At 47.3% G+C, this 14290-nt stretch overlaps 5 non-coding genes across 5 annotated transcripts; 2 read left to right on the top strand and 3 right to left on the bottom strand.

The window, feature by feature from the left end:
* Positions 1-3399: 3399 nt before the first annotated feature.
* TRNAV-AAC (transfer RNA valine (anticodon AAC)) lies at positions 3400-3472 on the bottom strand. Its single transcript has one exon. It is a non-coding gene; the product is annotated as a tRNA-Val (tRNA).
* Positions 3473-4781: 1309 nt separating this feature from the next.
* On the top strand, positions 4782-4855 carry TRNAI-AAU (transfer RNA isoleucine (anticodon AAU)). The gene has a single exon. It is a non-coding gene; the product is annotated as a tRNA-Ile (tRNA).
* Positions 4856-10735: 5880 nt separating this feature from the next.
* On the bottom strand, positions 10736-10808 carry TRNAV-AAC (transfer RNA valine (anticodon AAC)). The gene has a single exon. It is a non-coding gene; the product is annotated as a tRNA-Val (tRNA).
* Positions 10809-12096: 1288 nt separating this feature from the next.
* Positions 12097-12170, top strand: TRNAI-AAU (transfer RNA isoleucine (anticodon AAU)). The gene has a single exon. It is a non-coding gene; the product is annotated as a tRNA-Ile (tRNA).
* A 1782-nt stretch (positions 12171-13952) lies between these two features.
* On the bottom strand, positions 13953-14025 carry TRNAV-AAC (transfer RNA valine (anticodon AAC)). Its single transcript has one exon. It is a non-coding gene; the product is annotated as a tRNA-Val (tRNA).
* Positions 14026-14290: the final 265 nt, after the last annotated feature.

Genomic DNA, 14290 nt, shown 5'->3' with positions numbered 1-14290 from the left:
GAGCTGAATCGAGTTAGGAGTGGATTAAAGGAAACTGATGTTGAGGGACTGAGAACTCCGTAGACCGTTGTGCATTACTCCCTGCTTTTTTTGCACACCAAGAAGGGGGTTTTTCAGAAATTAAGCATCTGTCTTTGAAGAGGGGAAAAACCGAAAACAGAAACAAAAACTTAAAGTGAATGGCCTGTACAGGGATCAAACCCACAACCTTGGCGTTATTAGCACCACACACTAACCAACTGAGCTAATCAGCCACTGCTTGAGGGGGTATGTGGGGGGGTAGATTTTCTGTCTTCCTTCCCCTACTTTTATTTTTTAAGTGCTAAATTCAGAGTAATTGTTGCTGTTTTTTATCTTCAGATATTCTCTTCGCCACTTCACGCCGTATCTCCTGTCATGATGCCGCCCACACATACAGAAATTATGTCAAAGAATTTGTGCACTGACAATTTCGACAGACACTGTCCCACTGTGCTTAAGGGCAGAGCCTAGTGTGTGTGTGTGTGTGTGTTTAACTCTAACTGAGGACACATCAATGGGTTCCTGGTCACATTTCCTGCTCTCCTTTCTGAATTCCCGGCAGCATGCTACAGGTCTGAAGCAAAACTAGACAGCCAAGATGTAGGGGAATTTACAGGGGGTGCATGTTGAGTTCAGAAATATTATCTTCTCTCAGGTACGTGAGACTTTGGGGGTGCACTCAGTGGTTTGACAAAGAGAATGTGGTAGAAGCAGATGGGACAGGAAGGGGCTGGGTGAGAGCCGGGAGAACGGGTCCACAGGGGCTTCTGTTTTCACACCTCAGAAAGGACCTCGTGGGCAAAAACTCCGAGGAAAGCGGGGCTACCACGCGGGATGTCAAATTCTTTGACATAATTTCTGGAGGTCAAGACTGGTGGGGAGAGTAGGATACCGGACAGAGGGGAGAGGACATGTCGATGACACAGGACCCTCTAGTAGAATCCAACGTCTAAATCTGGGTACTTTTGTTGGTAAACGGGGTGCGGACAGTAATTACCAGGCATTAGCTGATCCACATCAAGTATAAACTAAGGAGTTGGATCACTCTTTATAGGCAGAGTTAAGGATTTTTTAATGAATCCTAATAGTAGTAGGAATCCATGGGGCGATTTTAGGCAGAGAAGTCATATGAACAGATTTGTGGTTTAAAAAGATCACCCAGTTTCACGTGCTTAGGAAGCATTAGGGAACGAAGGGCAAGGACACGCTATCACCACCAGCGACAAAGTTTTTACCCTTCTAGGGAGGAAAACAGAAATAAATACTAGCATAACATGAAAATGACAGAATGCATAAGAAAATTACAGGGGATTGAGAGAATGGAGGAGGCTATGGTGTTAGAAGTAGGTTGGAATTCTAAATTGAGTTGTTGGTGCAGACTTTGCAGCATCGTTGTAGTAGCATTTGACCGGACGAAGGTGCTGAGGAATTACAGGCAGAGAGCACCCCCGGGAACAGAGCTCAAGGTGGGTACTTGCGCAAAATGCTTGAGGAATGGCAACAAGACCCATGTGGCCAGAGCACAAGCAAAGAGACCAGGGATGAGACGGGGAGCAGTGGACAGTTAGAAACTGCCAGACCTTGTAGGAGATCTTAGGAACTTGGCTTTCCTTTGAGTATAATGCGAAGGTATTAAATAATTCTGATTCTAAGAGAGACTATAGTTGCAATTACTCTTTTTTTTTTTTTCACGATTTTACTTATTTGAGAGAAAGGGCACATATGAGGCAGGGGCAGAGGGAGAAGCAGACGCCCCACTGAGCAGAGACCCCCACCCCCACCCGCCCCAGGCAGGGCTGGATCCCAGGACACCTGCGATCACAACTTGAGCGAAAGGCAGATGCTTTATGGACTGAGCCATGCAGACACCCCCACAAAGACTCTTCAGGGTTGTCGTGAATGGAAGCAAAAGAGTGGAGTTGTCCGCACTCAGAGACCTTCTTTTAGATGCGTCTGCTCCCGGAGAGGGGGGGTAACCTCAGAACCCTCAGCTTCCTTTAGCTGAGAGCATGGCTGGGGGAGCTCAGCCCCAGCTCAAAGCAAACAGCACTCCAGCCTGTGAGAAGAATGAATGCCTTGCGACGGAAAGGGGTGGTTCTAGGCTAACACTCACCTCCCCCCCCCCCCCCCGCCCACCCATGGTGCCACTCAGAGCCACTGCCTTCATGTAGCGAATTCAGGCTGTCTGGGAATAGCTTCTCTAGGACTCTGGCTGCTCACTTCTCCTGGGTAATTAGTAAGAAGCAAGGGGCTTCCTGGTCTCCTCCAGAGAGGAGGAGTCCACACTGATCTCTCTGACCGATCGGCCAAACCATTAGTCACTGTACAGGAGTTCACGTCTACTCTGGTATCTGAATGCAATGGATGCCCAGGTCCGCCAGCCACAAACCTGCCCATTCGGAGGCATGCCCCCTCACTGCCGGCTTCTCGAAGTATTCCAGGGCGGGCCGCGCAGCGTTAGCTGGACGCCTGGTAGAGCTATTACTGAGAGTCCTTGCAGAACCTACTTAAGACTCACAACTGAGATACTTTATTTGCAGGCTTGAAACCCAAAGGGCCAGTTTCACATCTAAGAGGCAGAAAAATAAACAAGTAACCTGAAGATGTTTCCTGATGTTTTACATCTATTCATAGTCTTACTAAGTCCAGCTCATGCTGCAGCAAAACAAAATTTCTTGTTGAGTCAAACACGACTTAAAAACAAACATTGGCTCAAAGCCCACATAAGGGCGTTGAACCTCCACCAACCAGTCAGCCAGTTGAAAAGAAAGAACAGTGTGCACGGTTGGTATTGAGTAAAATGAGACTTACACGCACAACCAAGTTACTATTAAATCTTCCCCACTCTCCTTCCTCACTTCCCAAAATGCAGCAAATGGCCCCACTTATTTAGAGCGTGTGGACTCCCTCCTCCCACCGGGAATGGTCTTGGGCTCTTCCAGAGCCCCCCACCCACGCCCAGCCGTTCACGGAGTATCTGCAGTATCGAGGTTCTTAGCGAGGACCCCAGTCCAGTGCACATACATGCAAAGAAACACCCTAACTCCATCTTAAATGAGCCAGGAGAGTCTTGGACCTAAGTGGAATACGTTTTGATCCCACTGAAGGTAGATAAGTGAACTTCCAGAGTGTTGGGCAGAGTAAGGGCCCCTAGGGGCCTTCGCCTAGAGGGGCGGATATGGCCTTAAGGACAGGACTGGGAAGGAGTGGAGACACATCACCCAGGAGGGGAACCTCCTTCCACCTGACCACGTGCTAGGTGTATCAGGTGAGATGTCCCCACTCAGTCCCCGTAAGGTAATGGTGCCATTCCCAACACATCCACTGCAAGGCTCTAGAGAGACTTCAAAAGCATTATACTCCCTAAAGGAGTCATGGTGTTTCCGCCCGGTTTCGAACCGGGGACCTTTCGCGTGTTAGGCGAACGTGATAACCACTACACTACGGAAACCTCCCCAGGGCACCTTTTTCTCTTCGCTAATACAGAACAGACTTTTCGGGCTGTCCCAGGTCCCCTAACACTGAATTGATCTTTCTTCCAAGAAATATCAAGGTTACTGCGGTTTTCTACTTACTCAAATCAATAATATCGGAGTCAATGACTCACACCAAGTAAACTCTCCCTGGGGAAGAAGTCCTTTTCTACAGCAGGGAAGAAATTTTAGGCAGCCTCAGGGGATGGGAGATTTCAGAAAAGTTCCTTGAAGTGGTCCTATTTGGTTTTATCTAACTTTAGACGGTCCTGTGGTCTCCAACTTTCGGGAGCTGCTGGACTGAACTCTGGAAAGCACCCATACTGGGTGGGGCCAGGCGGGACCCATAGAAGTTGAGGACTAAGTGGGGGATGTGCCCACCTGTGTGCCAGGCAGAGTGAGGACTGAAATGGGGAGGGGACTGTTGGACTGTCCCGGGCTGGACTCGGTGCGCATGAGTCAAGCCCAGTGTGTCTATGACTGTCACGTGGCCTACGTGAGATGCAGAGAGGCCCAGTTTCCCCTCTGCAACATCCCATGATGTTGTTAAAACACCAGGAGGGCCAATGTCCTAAACCGAAAGGCCCACCTCGGCTCAGGAGCTCGCCAGTGACCTTTCCAATGGGGACTGGAGCCACAATTCCAAACCTCAGCAGGGCCCAGAGCTCCAAGGAGAACCCCTCCCATACCTGTGAGCAGAGAAGGATAACTCCCTGGGATTTTCATTTGCATTTTCCTAATGACCAGGGAGGCTTTGTCACGTGACTAGCCATTGTCCCCGCACTCCTTGCTGAAGAGACTATCCTTGGCCATAAGTGGGTGGCGTGACTTCTCCACTCTGCTCTGTTCCATGGATTTGTACGGCTGCCCTGTTGGCCACTCTTCCACTCTTGGTTACTGCGTCATCGCATAGGGTGTTCAAATCAAGAACAATATATTCGCCAACTTGGGTCCTTTTCTTTCTTTTTCTTTCTTTTTTTCAAAATTATGTTTCCTTCCTCGGTCTTTCGCATTTCCATGTGGATTTTAAGATTAGCTTTTCGGTGGTTGGTGGGGAGTGGGGAAAGATTTGCTGAGATTTTGATCAAACGACAGGATTTGAGAAAGAGGAAATTTCCTCGTGAGGTTTATTTGTGCTTGCAGATGGACTTTTTTCTTTCAGTGTTTGTGTTCATGTGAGCTTGGGTGGAATGAGGAAAGGAAGAAAATGTCTAGTTTCCATGAAGAGCTGCTGCAGGACATAGATAGGGCTTTAAAATTTGGAGCGGGAGGGGCTCACAGTGGGTTGGCCGGTTAGCTCAGCTGGTTAGAGCGTGGTGCTAATAACGCCAAGGTCGCGGGTTCGAGCCCCGTACTGGCCATCTGGCCTTTGCTTTCGGATCCTTTTGACTTCAGGGCTGCCTACCGGATTTTCTTATGCTTCCTAAGGCTAACACTTGAGGTTCCTTCTAAAGCATTGCTGCTATCAGGGTGCCCTACTGGCTCAGTGGGTAATACAAGCGAATCTGATTACGGACTTCCTGAGTCTTGGCCAGAGGGTTTGCTTTCACACAAGAAATCAATTAGATTTCACGTAACTTAAAAAAACAAACAAACTTAAAAAACAAACAAACAAAAACCTCAGGAGTTCCTTCATTATTTGATTGGGGAACCTATCTTGTCCAGGATGTTAGTCGTTCTATCATTTTACAATCAACTGTTTGACCAAAAATCTTTCCCTTCAACTTAACCATTCTCAGTCTTTACAAACACTTTCTGCCTGGGGGTATGTGGGTGGCTCAGTGGGTTAAGCCTCTGCCTTTGGCTCAGGTCATGATCTCAGGGTCCAGGAATCGAGCCCCATCTGGGGCTTGCTATTCAGCAGGGAGCCTGATTCCCCCTCTGTCTCTGTCTACTTATCATCTTGTCTGTGAAATAAATAAATAAATAAATAAATAAATAATTTTTAAAAAAATATTATCTGCCTGGAAGTAGCCTTTCCAACTTCTGAAATTTCCAAGATACTCATTTTATTCATACTTACTTGCTAGAAAGCATTTAATTGCCCCCATTTTCATGGTAAGTTACACCTAGAATTGGTAAACGAGCATGAAGGAGTATTGTGGAAATTTTTTGTGCACACATTTCTGGTTGTCGTCACAATGCGGCCAGTTCTTCTGGCATTTAGTAAGTGAGGTCAGGCGTCCTTCTCATCCGAAAATATGCTGGCTAGTCCACAGATTGTCCTCAGCTCCACTGGACTCACAAACGTCCTTCTGGACCTTCTTGGAAGTAAAAGTGCTTTAATGACCTGAGCCTAAACCTGACCTCTCTTTGTGTATAAATGCAAACATTTCACATGGCTTCAGTGTCTCCCCAGTTCATATGCTGAGGGTTGGTTGACTTGTGTTTGACTGCTGAGCGGGGCTTATTTTAGAATGGGGCGTCCTTGAGAGCAGGAGCATTTGGGTCGGAGCCATCAGTGAAACAGGAGTCTCTCATGACTCTGAGCCTGGACCCAGGTGTGCGGCGGGTCGTGTCAGGGCCAGGGACAGAGCAGGCGATCCGCAGACATTTACTGAAGGAGTGAATCCTCCCTAACAGACAATGCTGCCAAGGCTTGCCTTCTGCCGGTCTGGTAGTGAGAAGAGATCCTCCATAGTTTAGTTATTTGCATTTCTCTGATAATGAGTAAGTCAAGTATCTGGTCAAATCTAGAAGACATTTTATTTCTTTTTCTGTGAACTGTGTGTTGATATCTTTCCGTTAAGATTGTTAGTTTTGTCTTGATGCTTTGTAGGATCTCTTTAAATTTGAAGGCTGTGAGTCATTTGTCTATGAGGTGTAACTGAAATATTCTAATTTGTCATTTGCCTTTGGACTTCTCTTAGGATCGATTGTGCCTTGCAAAAGTATGGTCATTATTTTGTAGTTATAATTATAAAATTATTTGGGTTTTTAGTTCTGTTTATCCACTTTACTGTCATAAAAACTTTTATCTATGTTTTCCTTTGGAATTTTCACATTTCTATGTTACATTTATATCTGTGACCCATTGGAAATGGGTCCTTTTTCCCATGTGCTGTATGAGTCCTGCACAGTGACTCTCCTTGGTCCCCGCTGTGGGGCAGCTGTTCTTTCTCCCACTGATCTGAAACACTGCCTTGATCCTACAGAAATCATTGCTCATTTCCATATTTTAAGTAGTGCTGATCTAGTTCCTTTGAGAGTAAACAACCACAGAACCCAGATCTCTATAAATTTGGTCTGAAGTCTGTATTTTTCCTTTTACTCTCTCAATATTCTCCTTTATGAAATTCAAATACTCCCTAACTCACATCCCTGCATGAAAGATAACAACTGGTTAGCATGTAGAAATCCATTTTCCCTGTAGGAGAAATCACTCTTTTCTTTTATGACCTCTATTTGACAACTTTCTTGTCCTCATTCAGTAGCATCTTCATGCTTCTTTGATATTTTCAACACCCATTTAGGATCCGCTGAAAGTACATCATAGCTTCTCATCGGCACACAGAGGAACAAGACGCCTGCCTTCGGTTTCCTCAACCAGAGCAGTGGATGTTATCTCCCGGCTCTCAGCTGTACAACCTCAGACAAGCAACTGCCGCATCCTGGGGATACAAGAGGTGTCTCTTCATTCAGCAGATTCTGAATCTGAAGATCTTTCTTAAGTTCAGAAACTGGACATGGGATTGCAACTTTTATTGGCATAACTACCCTCCGTAGGTAGATCAGGACTCTCCTGATCATTCATCCTTGTTTTCCTCTGATGACACAAGTTGGGCCTGAAACATTTCCACGATTCTCGATGAGTCAGGTTTTCCTGGCTGCTGCAGCTTCACGGCTTATTATATTTCATATAAATGGGAGGTTCCTGACAGGGAAACGTGACTACTGGCTTTGGTGGCTCTGATGTCCTCTCAGCCCTAGTGTCAGCAGAGTCTAGCTTTGCAATTTCTCTACAGTCAACAGCAGTGGCCTACAGAAAAGAACTAATAACTTTTTTTAAAAAATGGTTGTAGCTTTTTATGTCATGCTCTAATTTTTTTTTGTCTATGATAATGTGATGATAGTCTCCCCTATTTTTTATCCAAAGTTTTATCATTTTACCTTTGATATTTGCATCCAGAGCTGTCATCCCAATAATTATGGTGTGTAGAAGGACTTAAAGTTCATTCCCCCACACCACAGCTAACCAACAGTTCCAACACTATCATTTCTGTGTTTTCTCCTGTTGATCTCTTTGTCAATTCGGGAAGGAAAACCAACTCATGTAATTCTTATGACTTTATATATCTTGATATCTTGTGTCAGTCCTCCAAATTTGTCCTTACTAGTCAAGATTTCTTGATTTTTCTTGATTTAGGTTTTAGAAGGCAAAGATTTGTCAATATAAAAAAAAAACCTGTTGGAATTTAGATTAGATTGATCTGAATGTAAAGAACAGTTTGGGGCAAATGGGTATATTAATAATGTGGATGATGTCTGTTTACGTTTATTTTGTTTTAAAAAATGTCCCTCCACACGAGAGTGGATTAAAAACTGCAGTGTATTCATTCACACAAAGGCAAACTCTCAACTACTGTTAGAAGTAACAGCTTGAATGAATCTTAGAGGCAGGATGCTGAGTGGAAGAAGGGGTACACAGAAGAGTAAATACTGTATGATTCCACTTTTGTGAACTTTTAGGGCAGACAAAACTAACTTGAAAAATAAGTCAAAACAGTCGTTTTATCTACAGGGCTGGGTGGAGGTGGTTGGGAAAGGACCAGAGGGAGCTTTTGGGGAGACAGAAATGGTCCGTTTATAATAATAGAGATGTGTGTTACATGACTGTATCCATTTTTCAAGATTGTAGTAGAGATTTATACATTTTGAAACATGTACCTTCTACCCATAAAAAGAACTGTAAAAATAATAATAATAATAATAAAAACCCAGAGGAGACTGAGGAATGGATGAAGGTAAAGATAAAAGTGGGAGAATATTAATGGTCGTTGTAACTGGGTGATAGACACATGGTGATCTCATATTGCTCCGTTTCTTTTGTCCAGACTGAGAGTTCTCATCATAAACGGTAAGTTTCTGCGGGTGATGGGGCCCAGCTCTGCAAATTAGACGATGAGCTACTCCGTATGAGCCTCAGCTCTTCATCTCAAAATGGGGATAACATTTACCCTGTTGGACCGCAGTTAAGTGTTCACATATTTGTTCCCTGAACATTTATTGAGTGTGTTAGGCATGCAACAGGGTTTCACTGATGAACCAGACCACCCTCTTGGAAATGATATTCTCGGCGGGGAGACGGACACGGAGCAAGTTATCGCACAGATTAATACAAACTTTGCAACCAAAGGGACATAGTCCTAACAGAAATATGAAGATTTATTTAAAAGGTTGTGGGGAAGTTTTTTCTGAAGGAGTAGTGATTGAGCTCAAGTATGAAGGCTGAGGAGACATTGACTAGGTAAAGAAAAGCACTTCAGGAAGAACAAATAGTAAGTCCACAAATCCTTCGGTGGGGAGTAAGAGGGATTGGTGTGGCAGGAGGGAAAGGGGCAGTGAAGTGTGAAATGAGGCTGAAGACATAGGAACCCCCTCCACCTCCCCGCCAAGGAGAGGATTTCAGGCCATAATCTTAAGGGTTACATGATTAAAAAAAAAAAAAAAAAGCCATAAAATATGTAGGCGAAAGTCAATACTTCTAGAAACACCAGTTTCTGCCTTTATCTCTTTGTCCTCGCAAAGCTCGCACAGCATTTGATCTGGTCTTTATGAATATAACTGAAACCCAGCTAAATTTCCCCAAACAATCTGAAGAGTCCTAAGAATCTGGATCCTGGAAATCCCCTTAGTCCCCTGGGGACAAACCCAGTGGCCTCGGTTGAGAGCCCAGCAAACTCAACCCTCCTCCCCACCCCGGCTAGAATTCCAGTTCTCAGCGGTCCGCCGGTATCTCCAGCAGCTAAGACCTCGGGGTGTCATCTCCCCGAGTGTGGTCGCCCCCATTGAAATAAAACATCCGTGACGAAAACAAACACCCCATCAACGCAACATGCCACGATGCCATTTCCTCCTCTTCTTCCTCCCTCCAGAGAAATCCCGCACACCGCGCGGCAAAGTCCAGGAGCGGAGCTGGGTCTCGCGACCGCGGCGACGTCCCTGAGGAGCGGGTGCCACGACGCGGACCCTGCCTGGAGGGTCCCGGTTCCCAAGTCCGTGTACGTCTGTCCCGCAGACTCTTCTCCATCCCACGCCCCGGGAAACCGTCCTAGCCCCGCTCGGTTCCCAGCCGGGACCGCCCCGTGCCTCGCGGGAGCGGACGGTGGAGCCCACTTCCAGCTGGTGCCGCCCCCTCCCCCAGGAAAGCCCAGGCCGCGGGGTGCCGTGCTGCTCCGGAAGGTTCGACGGCGTGGATCCCGCGGCGGACCGGATGCCTGAGGTATACAGGTGGCGGCACGAGGGTCCAGCAGGGCAGGAGAAAAAGGAAAGAAGGCTGGGGGTAAGCAACCCTCTCCGCCCGCCGGGGTCTCCGCGCCTTCCCTGCGCCCCCAGGTGGGTTCCAGCCCGCCCGCTGCACCCGCTGCACCCGCGAAGCCTATACCGCGGGTTTTGGGAAATACTGCTGGCAGGGGGGAAAAAAGTGTTTTCCGTTGGGGCGGCCTTCTGGTTGGCTTGGCCGCGGGGACTCCTGTGGGCTGCGGCCCCCTGGCTGTGCTGCGCGCGGGGCGGAGCGGGAGAAAACAGGAAAGCCGACTGGACAGGCCTGGGGGAGCCTGCCTGCCTGCGGGGAAGGCCGGTAATTCGTGCCCAGGACGTGCCCTAAGCACGGCGGGAAGGGAGATGCTCCGACTTTCCGAAAAACAGAACGCAGATCTCCGAAGGCCGTCGGGAGACCGGAGACACTGGCCACAGGCTGGAAGGAGATACTCGGCAGGAGTGCTGGGAAAGGGCTTCGATCCCGACGCCATAAAGAACCCTTAGAGCACCGCAGCGTAGAAGAAAGGGTCTACTTTAGTGTTAGCCGGGTGGATTTCGAGGAAGGTCCAATTCTCTGAGGGCCTCGGTCGGAGGCAAGGGTCCAAGTGCCCAGGCGGGCGGGCCAGGTGAGGGCAACCTGGAAAAATCCGTATTTTCTCAGGTGGGCTCCCCTGGGGTAGGGCGCGTGGACAAAGACAGGCATTTAGGATATTATAAGAAGGCATTCCCTCCGCAAAGTGACAAAACTGCACGCGGATGGCTGTTTCCGCCCGGTTTCGAACCGGGGACCTTTCGCGTGTTAGGCGAACGTGATAACCACTACACTACGGAAACCCCTCCGCGAGCCGCCTTTCTCCTAATACAGGATAGACTCTTCCTGGCCGTCCCAGGACCGCCGGAAGCGTCTATCTTGTTTTATTTGTTTTTTTTTTTTTTTTTAAGTTACGTGAAATCTAGTTTCTCTCTCGGGTGAAAGCAAGCTCTCTGGCCAAGGTGGTGGGGCTGGAACTCAGGAAGCCCGTGAGCAGAGTCGCCTGCGCTACCCACGGAGCCAGTAAGGTACCCTGATAACATCAATGGTTTAGAAGGAACCTCAGGTGCTCGCCTTCCGTAGGAAAGTATAAGTAAATCCGTGTAGGTAGCACTGGAAAGTGCCCATTCTGGGCGGGGCAGTGCGGGGCGGGACCCTTGGAAGTTGAGGACTAAGTGGGGGATGTGCCCAACTGTGTGCCAGGCAGAGTGAGGACTGACATGGGGAGGAGACTGTCGGACTGCCCCGGGCTGGACTCGGTGCCCATGAGTGAGCCTAGTGTGTCTACGGATGTCACGTGGCCTACGTGAGAGGCAGGCAGGAGGCTGTTTCCCCTCTGCACTATTCCATGATGTTGTTACAACACCAGGAGGGCCCATGTCCTAAACCGAAAGGCCCACCACAGCTCGCTAGTGACCTTTCTAATGGGGACTGGAGCCACAATTCCAAACTTCCGCAGGGCCCAGAGCTCCAAGGAGAACCCCTCCCATACCTGTGAGCACAGAATGCTACCTCCCTGGGATTTTCATTTGCATTTTCCTAATGACCAGGAAGGCTTCGTCACGTGACTGGCCATTGTCCCCCGCACTCCTTGCTGAAGAGACTATCCTTGGCCATATGTGGGTGGCGTGACTTCTCCACCCTGCTCTGTTCCGTGGATTTGTACGGCTGCCCTGTTGGCCACTCTTCCACTCTGGGTTACTGCGTCATCGCATAGGGTGTTCAAATCAAGAACAATATATTCGCCAACTTGGGTCCTTTTCTTTCTTTTTCTTTCTTTTTTTCAAAATTATGTTTCCTTCCTCGGTCTTTCGCATTTCCATGTGGATTTTAAGATTAGCTTTTCGGTGGTTGGTGGGGAGTGGGGAAAGATTTGCTGAGATTTTGATCAAACGGCAGGATTTGAGAAAGAGGAAATTTCCTCGTGAGGTTTATTTGTGCTTGCAGATGGACTTTTTTCTTTCAGTGTTTGTGTTCATGTGAGCTTGGGTGGAATGAGGAAAGGAAGAAAATGTCTAGTTTCCATGAAGAGCTGCTGCAGGACATAGATAGGGCTTTAAAATTTGGAGCGGGAGGGGCTCACAGTGGGTTGGCCGGTTAGCTCAGCTGGTTAGAGCGTGGTGCTAATAACGCCAAGGTCGCGGGTTCGAGCCCCGTACTGGCCATCTGGCCTTTGCTTTCGGATCCTTTTGACTTCAGGGCTGCCTACCGGATTTTCTTATGCTTCCTAAGGCTAACACTTGAGGTTCCTTCTAAAGCATTGCTGCTATCAGGGTGCCCTACTGGCTCAGTGGGTAATACAAGCGAATCTGATTACGGACTTCCTGAGTCTTGGCCAGAGGGTTTGCTTTCACACAAGAAATCAATTAGATTTCACGTAACTTAAAAAAACAAACAAACTTAAAAAACAAACAAACAAAAACCTCAGGAGTTCCTTCATTATTTGATTGGGGAACCTATCTTGTCCAGGATGTTAGTCGTTCTATCATTTTACAATCAACTGTTTGACCAAAAATCTTTCCCTTCAACTTAACCATTCTCAGTCTTTACAAACACTTTCTGCCTGGGGGTATGTGGGTGGCTCAGTGGGTTAAGCCTCTGCCTTTGGCTCAGGTCATGATCTCAGGGTCCAGGAATCGAGCCCCATCTGGGGCTTGCTATTCAGCAGGGAGCCTGATTCCCCCTCTGTCTCTGTCTACTTATCATCTTGTCTGTGAAATAAATAAATAAATAAATAAATAAATAATTTTTAAAAAAATATTATCTGCCTGGAAGTAGCCTTTCCAACTTCTGAAATTTCCAAGATACTCATTTTATTCATACTTACTTGCTAGAAAGCATTTAATTGCCCCCATTTTCATGGTAAGTTACACCTAGAATTGGTAAACGAGCATGAAGGAGTATTGTGGAAATTTTTTGTGCACACATTTCTGGTTGTCGTCACAATGCGGCCAGTTCTTCTGGCATTTAGTAAGTGAGGTCAGGCGTCCTTCTCATCCGAAAATATGCTGGCTAGTCCACAGATTGTCCTCAGCTCCACTGGACTCACAAACGTCCTTCTGGACCTTCTTGGAAGTAAAAGTGCTTTAATGACCTGAGCCTAAACCTGACCTCTCTTTGTGTATAAATGCAAACATTTCACATGGCTTCAGTGTCTCCCCAGTTCATATGCTGAGGGTTGGTTGACTTGTGTTTGACTGCTGAGCGGGGCTTATTTTAGAATGGGGCGTCCTTGAGAGCAGGAGCATTTGGGTCGGAGCCATCAGTGAAACAGGAGTCTCTCATGACTCTGAGCCTGGACCCAGGTGTGCGGCGGGTCGTGTCAGGGCCAGGGACAGAGCAGGCGATCCGCAGACATTTACTGAAGGAGTGAATCCTCCCTAACAGACAATGCTGCCAAGGCTTTCCTTCTGCCAGTCTGGTAGTGAGAAGAGATCCTCCATAGTGTAGTTATTTGCATTTCTCTGATAATGAGTATGTCAAGTATCTGGTCAAATCTAGAAGACATTTTATTTCTTTTTCTGTGAACTGTGTGTTGATGTTCATTTTATAAGGTTATTAGATTGGAAACACCTGAGCCGAGGTAGACACATATTTCATCAGAAGACTGATTTAAGAGAGGAGAAACTAGCCACAGCCTGGAAGAAAATATTCTAACAGATATGCTGGAAAGTTCTTGATTCCAGACGACATAAAGTGCAATCCATGAGAAGAAAGCATTTTAACTGGGTGGATTTCCAGGACGGGCCTATTCTCAGAGGTGGGGCTCCAAGCTGTGCCCTGCCCCACAGGTAAGGGTGTAAGTCTCAGCGTTGCTGGAATCCAGGTAACTTGGAAACCCCGTGTTTTTTCATGTTGGGCCAGCCCAGGGGTGTGGGTGTCACAAAGAGTTAGGCACTTATAAGATGGCATTTCCTCAAAAGTGAAAGAAAATTCTCAGAAATGGTTGTTCCCGCCCGGTTTCAAACCAGGGACCTTTCACGTGTTAGGTAAACGTGATAACCACTACACCACAGAAACCCCCCTTGATACCTACCTCTCTGCGCGTGCAGGCATTTTTACACGCATCTTCTGGGTGCTCCCAAACCTAGTGATTTCGAGTGATTTTTCTTTTAGTGTATCTTCACTCACGGTGTATTTATTTCCCCTTACACTTTTTGTTTGTTAATATAACAACACAGAAACGCTGTAATCACCACCAAAGGTACTGGAGACCAGAGTCCAGATTCCTTCCCAGACTCCAGGCAGGGTCACCAGAGGCTCTCAGGGCTGCGGTGTCCACCTC

This window comes from Mustela nigripes, chromosome 5 (assembly GCF_022355385.1).
Source record: "Mustela nigripes isolate SB6536 chromosome 5, MUSNIG.SB6536, whole genome shotgun sequence".
Taxonomy (NCBI): Eukaryota; Metazoa; Chordata; class Mammalia; order Carnivora; family Mustelidae; genus Mustela; species Mustela nigripes.
This window is presented reverse-complemented; position numbering and strand designations above follow the sequence as displayed.